The sequence below is a fragment of the Mustela nivalis genome (genome assembly GCF_964662115.1).
Source record: "Mustela nivalis genome assembly, chromosome: 6".
Lineage (NCBI taxonomy): Eukaryota > Metazoa > Chordata > Mammalia > Carnivora > Mustelidae > Mustela > Mustela nivalis.
The window spans coordinates 72910157-72917600 of NC_139025.1; the positions used below are offsets into that span (position 1 = coordinate 72910157).

The 7444-nt window shown below is 40.9% G+C and overlaps 1 long non-coding RNA gene across 1 annotated transcript; it reads right to left on the reverse strand.

Annotated features, from left to right (window-relative positions):
- Positions 1-2956: 2956 nt before the first annotated feature.
- LOC309866773 lies at positions 2957-5696 on the reverse strand. The gene is made up of 2 exons (XR_014312797.1): positions 5525-5696; positions 2957-3154 (listed from the first exon to the last, which is right to left on the reverse strand). It is a non-coding gene; the product is annotated as an uncharacterized lncRNA (long non-coding RNA).
- Between the last annotated feature and the right edge of the window lie 1748 nt (positions 5697-7444).

Here is a 7444-nt window from a genome sequence, read left to right on the forward strand (position 1 = left end):
CATGACGGGGGAGGGAGATAGTTTCTCATGGAGGTCATCTCCACTACACACCCTGTGAGGCCCTTCCAGCTTGAACGCCACAGCACAGATAAAAGAGCAGTCTCTGGGGATAGATTGGGACTTTGCACAGCAAATGTCATTACCAAAATTTCAGAGGCCCCGCTCAAGATAGTGCGAACGGTTGCAATATTTTCATGCCCGTAGGTGGGTTGTTTGCTGATATCTGAATGAGGAGATCCATGGAGTATTCCATAGGCTGGAGGGAATTCTTCCTGGGGGGGAGGGGAAGCCTTATTCAGGGAGCCTGGAATAAGGCTGATTCAGGCTTGGTTCTGAGCAAAGCTGCGAAGTTGGCCAAAGGTTCTTCCTATTTCTCTCTCTCTCTCTCTTTTTTTTTTTTTTGAAAGATTTTATTTATTTGAGAGAAAGAGAATGAGAGAGAGAGAGAGAGAGTGAGCGAGCATGTCAAAGGGGGAAGCAGACATCCTGCTGAAAAGGGAGCCTGATGTGGGACTTGATCCTGGAACTCCAGGATCATGACCTGAGACACCCAGGTCCCCCTCTATTTTTCTCCATCTCCTAAGTCTACATTCCGCTCTGGTAATTCCTTTCTGGCCACAGGCTTCTGTGTTGCCTTCAAGGAGAGCGATACCACACATTGCAGGGGGGCACTAGGCCTGGGATCAGAACGTCTGGATTCACGTTCTGACTCTGCCACTTACCAATGGCTGTGTGACCATAGGCATGTCCCTTAACCTCAAAGATTCTCAGCTTCCTCTATTGAATGATGGAGAAACACCTCGAACAGGTGTTATGGTATGTTATGAACAGGGTTAAGTGATAGAGTGCTTGTGTAAGTGACTTTTCAATAGTATAAGCTCTCTACTTACGATGAAGACTTATCCTTTTGAGAAATGACCTACTGACCAATCAGAACGTAATATTTGCATTTTCCTCCTATTCATCAAACTCCTATTCCTTTACTGGAATAGTCCTCAGTCAGCTTTTGGCAGGATTATACGTGATTACTGTAATTCTCAGCAGGGTGTGTGCCATTATTAATTTTGGCTTAAGGAGCTTCTCATGGGGATTTTCATCTTATTTTGTTTATTTCTGAAGGTTTTATTTATTTATTTGAGAGAGAGACAGAGAGAGAGAGAGAGCATGAAGAGGGGAAGTTCAGAGGGAGAAGCAGACTCCCTGCTGAGCAGGGAGCCCCATGTGACTCTGTCTGGAAATCGAGGATCATGATCTGAGCTGAAGGCAGTTGCTTAACCAACTGAACCACCCAGGTGCCCCTTATTTTATTTAAGAATTATTTTCCTGGAAAAAAAAAAAAGAATTATTTTCCTGGAGCGTCTGGGTGGCTTAGTCATTAAGCGTCTGCCTTTGGCTCAGGTCATGATCCCAGAGTCCTGGGATCGAGCCCCTCATCAGGCTCCCTGCTGGGCGGGAAGCCTGCTTCTCCTTTTCCCACCCTCCTGTTTGTGTTCTCTCTCTGACCAATAAATAAATAATATCTTTAAAACATTATTTTATTAAATTATTTTTATTAAACATTAAACATATAAAAATATTTATAATCTATGTGTAAGACAAAAGAACAACATTAAAATGAACACATTTATACCTGCCACCTAGACTAAGAAATAGAACATTATTAATTCTCTTGATGACCCATGAGTGCCTTCCCCAACTTCATTTTCCTCCCCTACCTGAGTTAACAGCAGTTCTGAATTTGGAATTTACCTTTCCCTAACACTTCTTTATAGTTTTACTATGTGTATATATTTCTAGTCAGTATATTTTTTTCCTAGTCAATATTTTTTTATCTTTGCACATTTTTGAACTTTATAAAAATGTTATTGAATTGAGGACATTCGTTTTGTGACCGCAATGTTATGTTCCTGACAGCCATCCATGTTAAAACAATTGGCTGTAGTTAATTGATTTTCACTCTTTTTTTTTTTTTTAAAGATTTTATTTATTCATTTTACAGAGAGAGATCACAAGTAGACTGAGAGGTAGGCAGAGAGAGAGAGAGAGAAGCAGGCTCCCTGCTGAGCAGAGAGCCCGATGCGGGACTCGATCCCAGGACCCTGGGATCATGACCTGAGCCGAAGGCAGCGGCTTAACCCACTGAGCCACCCAGGCGCCCTAGTTTGTGTATTTCTTTCTTTCTTTCTTTCTTTTTTTTAAGATTTTATTTATTTGACAGACAGAGATCACAAGCAGGCAGAGAGGCAGGCAGAGAGAGAGAGAGGCAGAAGCAGGCTCCCTATGGAGCAGAGAGTCTGATGCAGGGCTTGATCCCTGGACCCTGGGATCATGACCCGAGCCGAAGGCAGAGGCTTTAACCCACTAAGCCACCCAGGCACCCCACTTTGTCCATTTCTTATTGGTTAGACATTTAGATTGTTTTCAAGGTCATCCCCCCACCCCCATTTCTAGCAGTGCTGCCATGAAAGTTCTTAGGCGTGTCTCCTGGGCACCTGTGCAAGAGTTTCTCCTGGATATGTGCTTGGGTATGGTTTCGCTAGGTGGTGGTTTATGCAAACTTTCGACTTTATTAGATAATACAAAAGTATACCTGTTTGTCTTTTCACCAGCAGTTTATGAGGGTTCAACATCTTTGCCAATATTTAGTTATGTGAGACTTTACATTTTTGCCAATCAGGTGGTTGTGTAGTAGCATTTCCTTATGCTGTTAGTGTACATTTCCTTGATTACTAAAAGATTGAGGAGAGTGTGGGTTGCTGAGTTGGTTAAGCGTCTGCCTTTGGCTCAGGTCATGATTCCAGAGTCCTGGAATTGAGTCCATCATCTGACTCCCTGCTCAGTGGAGAGTCGGCTTCTTTTTCTCTCTTCCTCTGCCTCTCCCCCTGCTTTTGCCTGCTCTTTTACTCTCTCAAATAAATCAAATCTTTAAAAAAAAAATCCAAAAAGACTGAACATATTTTCACATATTTATTGGCCTTTTTTTTTTTTTTTTTTGAGCATTTAGAACATTACATTGGGTTGCCTGGGTGGTTCAGTCTGTTGAGCATCCGCCTTCAGCTCAGGTCGTGATCCTGGGGTTCTAGAATTGAATCTGCATCGGGCTCCTTGCTCAGCAGGAAGCCTGCTTCTCCCTCTGCTTGTGCTCTCTCTTTCTCTGTCAAATAAATAAATAAAATAAAGAAAAAACCATTATGTTGGTTATCTCTTTCTTAAAGACTTTTAAGTCCCTTAAATTGGTTTTAGACTGCTTTTTTCACTTTGTAGCTTGTTGGCTCACTTTCTGTATTTAGATGAAGGAAGTCTCAATTTTTTTTTTTTTTGTTCCTCTTAAACAAAATGAAGATACACAAAGACTTAACAAAAAACTAAAGAAAATTTCATAAAAGGCTTAAGTATCATTGAAACCCACAGGCAATGGCTGTCTGCTGATACTGTGTAACAGAAGTTGGGCACACACAGGCACTCAGCAATTCAAGTATAGTAGCTTGCCCCTCTTTCCAAGGTTTCAGTTTCCCAGAGTCAGCCCTGACCCGGAAGAAGATGATCCTCCTCTGATGTATGATCTGGTCAGTTGTTACCTAATGCTAGGTCACAATGTCTATGTCATTCACCTGATGTCATCTCATCATGTGGGGTGAGTACAGCACAAAAAGATATTTTGAGAGCAAGAGACCACATTCACATATAGTGTTTTGTTACATATATTGTTATAATTGTTTTATTATTATTGTTGTTAATCTCTTATGGTGCCCAATTTATAAATTAAACTCTGTCTTGAGTTTATACATATAAGAAAATCATAGTATATGTAAGGCTGGTATTATCTACAATTCAGGCATCCACTGGGGGTCTGAGGACGTACCCCCCACAGATAAGGGGTGCTGACTATATCTTTCATTCTAAGCAAACCCGACATGCAATTTCTCATCAAATGGGCTGCTAATAGAGGGAAAATGTCTGTGGTTCCAGAATTACTGTAACACATGTAAGGGGTCTTTGGGTTAGAGCTTCCACCTGTTAGTGGGTCATGTCTCCAGTAAAGTGAGACAGCCCACACTAAGCTACAAGGCACTCTCCACAGCAAGCCCCACAAGAAGATGGGGACATACGTCCGAAGAGAAACTAAGTGACCCCTGTGTAGTAAAGTTCAGGGGAAGTCAGTGACCCTAACCCCAGACTCTGGGGATTCAGAGGATGCGTAGGATTACCTGTTGTGGGTGTCAGAATTTTAGATGGGGATCTAAGAGCACACAGTAGCAAAGGAGTGGGTGAGGGTTATTTCAGGAAGGGTGTGCTCCAGGGGATGTGAAGGTACTGCTGCTATTCAGGTAGTCTGGAAAATGGATGGGAATACCAGGATATCACTGAAGACACAAGTCCCTTTGGGTTTCTGAGTCATGGAGTAACATGACCAACTGGTTTTTCAGACTGACCCTGCCAGGTGACCATGCAGAAGACATTGTACTGGAGATGCCCCCAAGGTATACACCACTCTGGCCTACCTAGAAGCTACATGGGCCCAAAGTTTTATAAAGCACAAAGAACTATCTTTTAGAAATCTTTTTTTTGTTTTTAAATTATTTATTTATTTGAGAGAGAGAGAGAGAGAGAGAATGAGGGAGAACATGAGGGGAGGTCAGAGGGAGAAGCAGACTCTCCATGGAGCTGGGAGCCCAATGCAGAACTTGATCCCGGGACTCCAGGATCATGACCTGAGCTGAAGGCAGTCACTTAACCCACTGAGCCCAATAATTAAATAATCTTAAAAAAAATTGTTCCCGACCTCAAAGCATGAACTTATTCTCCCATACAATTATAACTTTTATAGTTTTTCTCTTTTACATTTAAGTAATTAATTTTCTTGGAATTGATTTTTTTTTTTTATATGATATGAGAGAGGGACCCGATTTTGCTTTTACTCCTAGAGAGAAGAAATTGGCATAGTGTTCTTCTCACTACTCTTCTGCAGTACTAGCTGTATCCCCAATTAAGTTACTATAAATGTTTCTGAGCATTTCTGGGTTTTATATTGCTGTGTTGGTCTGTCTCTCCCTGCACTGATATCCCACTTGCTTAGTTACGTTAGCATTATAATAAATATTCTCTGGCGGGTTACATCCTTTAGTTTGTTCCTTAGGGCTGTCCTTCATTCGCTGCTCTTTCATGCAAATTTTATGGTAAGCTTGGCAAGCTTCTTGAAAACTCTCTCAGAGTTTTGATTGGAAATGCACTGAATCTAGAGCTAGCCTTTTAAAACGTGCTGGGGGTGTCCTCAATCTTTGCTTGCTTTTCTTCTCTGGAATAGCTGGGTGAGGATAGAATAATGGTTCCGTTATCCGCTGCTGCATAACAGCCACCCCACACTGAGCGGCTTAAAACGACATTTATTTTGTTCACGGATCTGTAGTTTGGGCATGGCTTGGTGGGCGGCTTGTCTCTCTTGCATGTAGGGACAGCTGGGGCAGCTCAAAGGCTGGGGCGGGGGAAGGTGAAGCTGGAATCATCTCAAGGCTTGTTTACTTACGTGTCTGGCATTTGAGGATGGCTGTTGGCGGGACCTCAGCTGGGGCTGTTGGCCGCAGTACCTATGTGTACCCTGTCCATGTGGCTGCTTGGCTTCCTCTCAGAATGGTGGCTGGGGTCCAAGAGCAAGCATTCCCAATGGGCAGAGAGTAGAAGCTGCCTGTCTCTTTAGGTCTGGGTCTGGAACTTACACAGCAAGTCCAGATTCAAGGGGAGGGGACACAGAGCCCACTCCTTGGTGGGAAGAGCATCATAGAATTTTGAAACTATTTAAAAAATTTGCTACAAATAATGTCAGTTTTTGAATTCTTGTTAAAACTTGCCTTCGACGCTGTCTGGGGTTGATGGTTTCTTGTTGGAAGTTTAACCACAGATTCAATTTCTTTGTTTTAGGACCAACCGGATTTCCTATTTCTGAAGCCATTTTGCTGAGTTATATTTTTCTAGGGATTATGTCCTTTTAATTCCAGTTTTTCAAATTTATGCAGAGGATTCTTTGGCTATAATATTCTCTTAGTATAGCTTATCTCTCATTTTGTTTGTTTTATTATTAATTTGAAAAAATCTTTTCTGTCAAAAGTTTTCAATTTTGTCTTATAAAGAACTGAACTTTGATTTTGTTGCTTTCTTCTGTTTTATCTCTTTTCTGCTTCATTAGTGTTTATTCTTTTTCTATTATTTCCTTTTTCTTTTCAGTGTGTATTTTTTTTCTGATCCCTGTTTCTTGTTTCTTCAGTGAGATCCTTGGCTCATGAGTTTCCTTCTTTTTTCTTTTCTGAGGTTAACATTTTAATCACAGATATCCTTTTTATTTTTATTTTATTTTATTTTTAAAAGATTTTATTTTTTTATTTGACAGAGATCACAAGTAGGCAGAGAAGCAGGCAGAGAGAGAGAGAGGGGGCAGCAGGCTCCCCACTGAGCAGAGAGTCTGATGTGGGACTCCATGCCAGGACCCTGGGATCATGACCCAAGCTGAAGGCAGTGGCTTTAACCCACTGAGCCACCCAGGAGCCCCCACAGATATCCTTTTTATCCTTTTATTTATTTGAGAGAGCGAGAGTGAGAGAGAGAATGAGCAGGGAGGAAAGGGAGAAGCAGGTCTATCCCAGGTCCCCGAGATCATGATCTGAGCCAAAGGCAGACTCTTAACTGACTGAACCACCAGGGAGCCCCCATGAATGTCCTTCTAATAACACTTTAGCTACAAGGTTTTATGTAGGAAGAATCGTCATTATTGTTCAGTTTAATGTGTTTCTAATTCTTAGTATAGGACTTCTTTGACCCATGAAATGGTTAGAAATATTTAAAATTAAATATTAAAAAACTAAAATTTCAAAACTTATGGTACTTTTTCATTCTGTGTTTGTTATTGATTTTTTAATTTTATGGCGGTCAGAACATAGACTATATAATGACAATTTGATGTGTTAGAGAAATTCATGAGTTATGGCCTCTTTTGTGGTCCATTTTTGTACATGTTTCACCTGTTCTTTCAAAGACTGTGTATTTTCCAGTTGTTGGGTATGATATTCTTTATGTGTCCACTAGATTAGGCTTGATTTTTTTTTTTTAAGTCACCATGTTGAGGTGTGATTGACATACCAAAAGCCGTACATATTTACTATATACAACCTAGTGATTTTGGAGAGTTAAGCATACATCTGTGAAACTATCACCACAGTCTGCCACAAACTCATCTCTCACATCTAAAACAGGCTTGAGAGTTGTATTATTTTTTTATCTGCTTCAGCTATTAATAACTAAAATAATTACGTTACATATTCCACTGTGATGATGGTTTTGTCACTATCTCCTTTTGGTTCTACCAGTTCTTGCTTTATATCTTCGGTGACTCTTATTCAGTGAATTGCACTTTGTCATTTAAAGTAATGATCATCTTCATTTTTTGTAATACTAG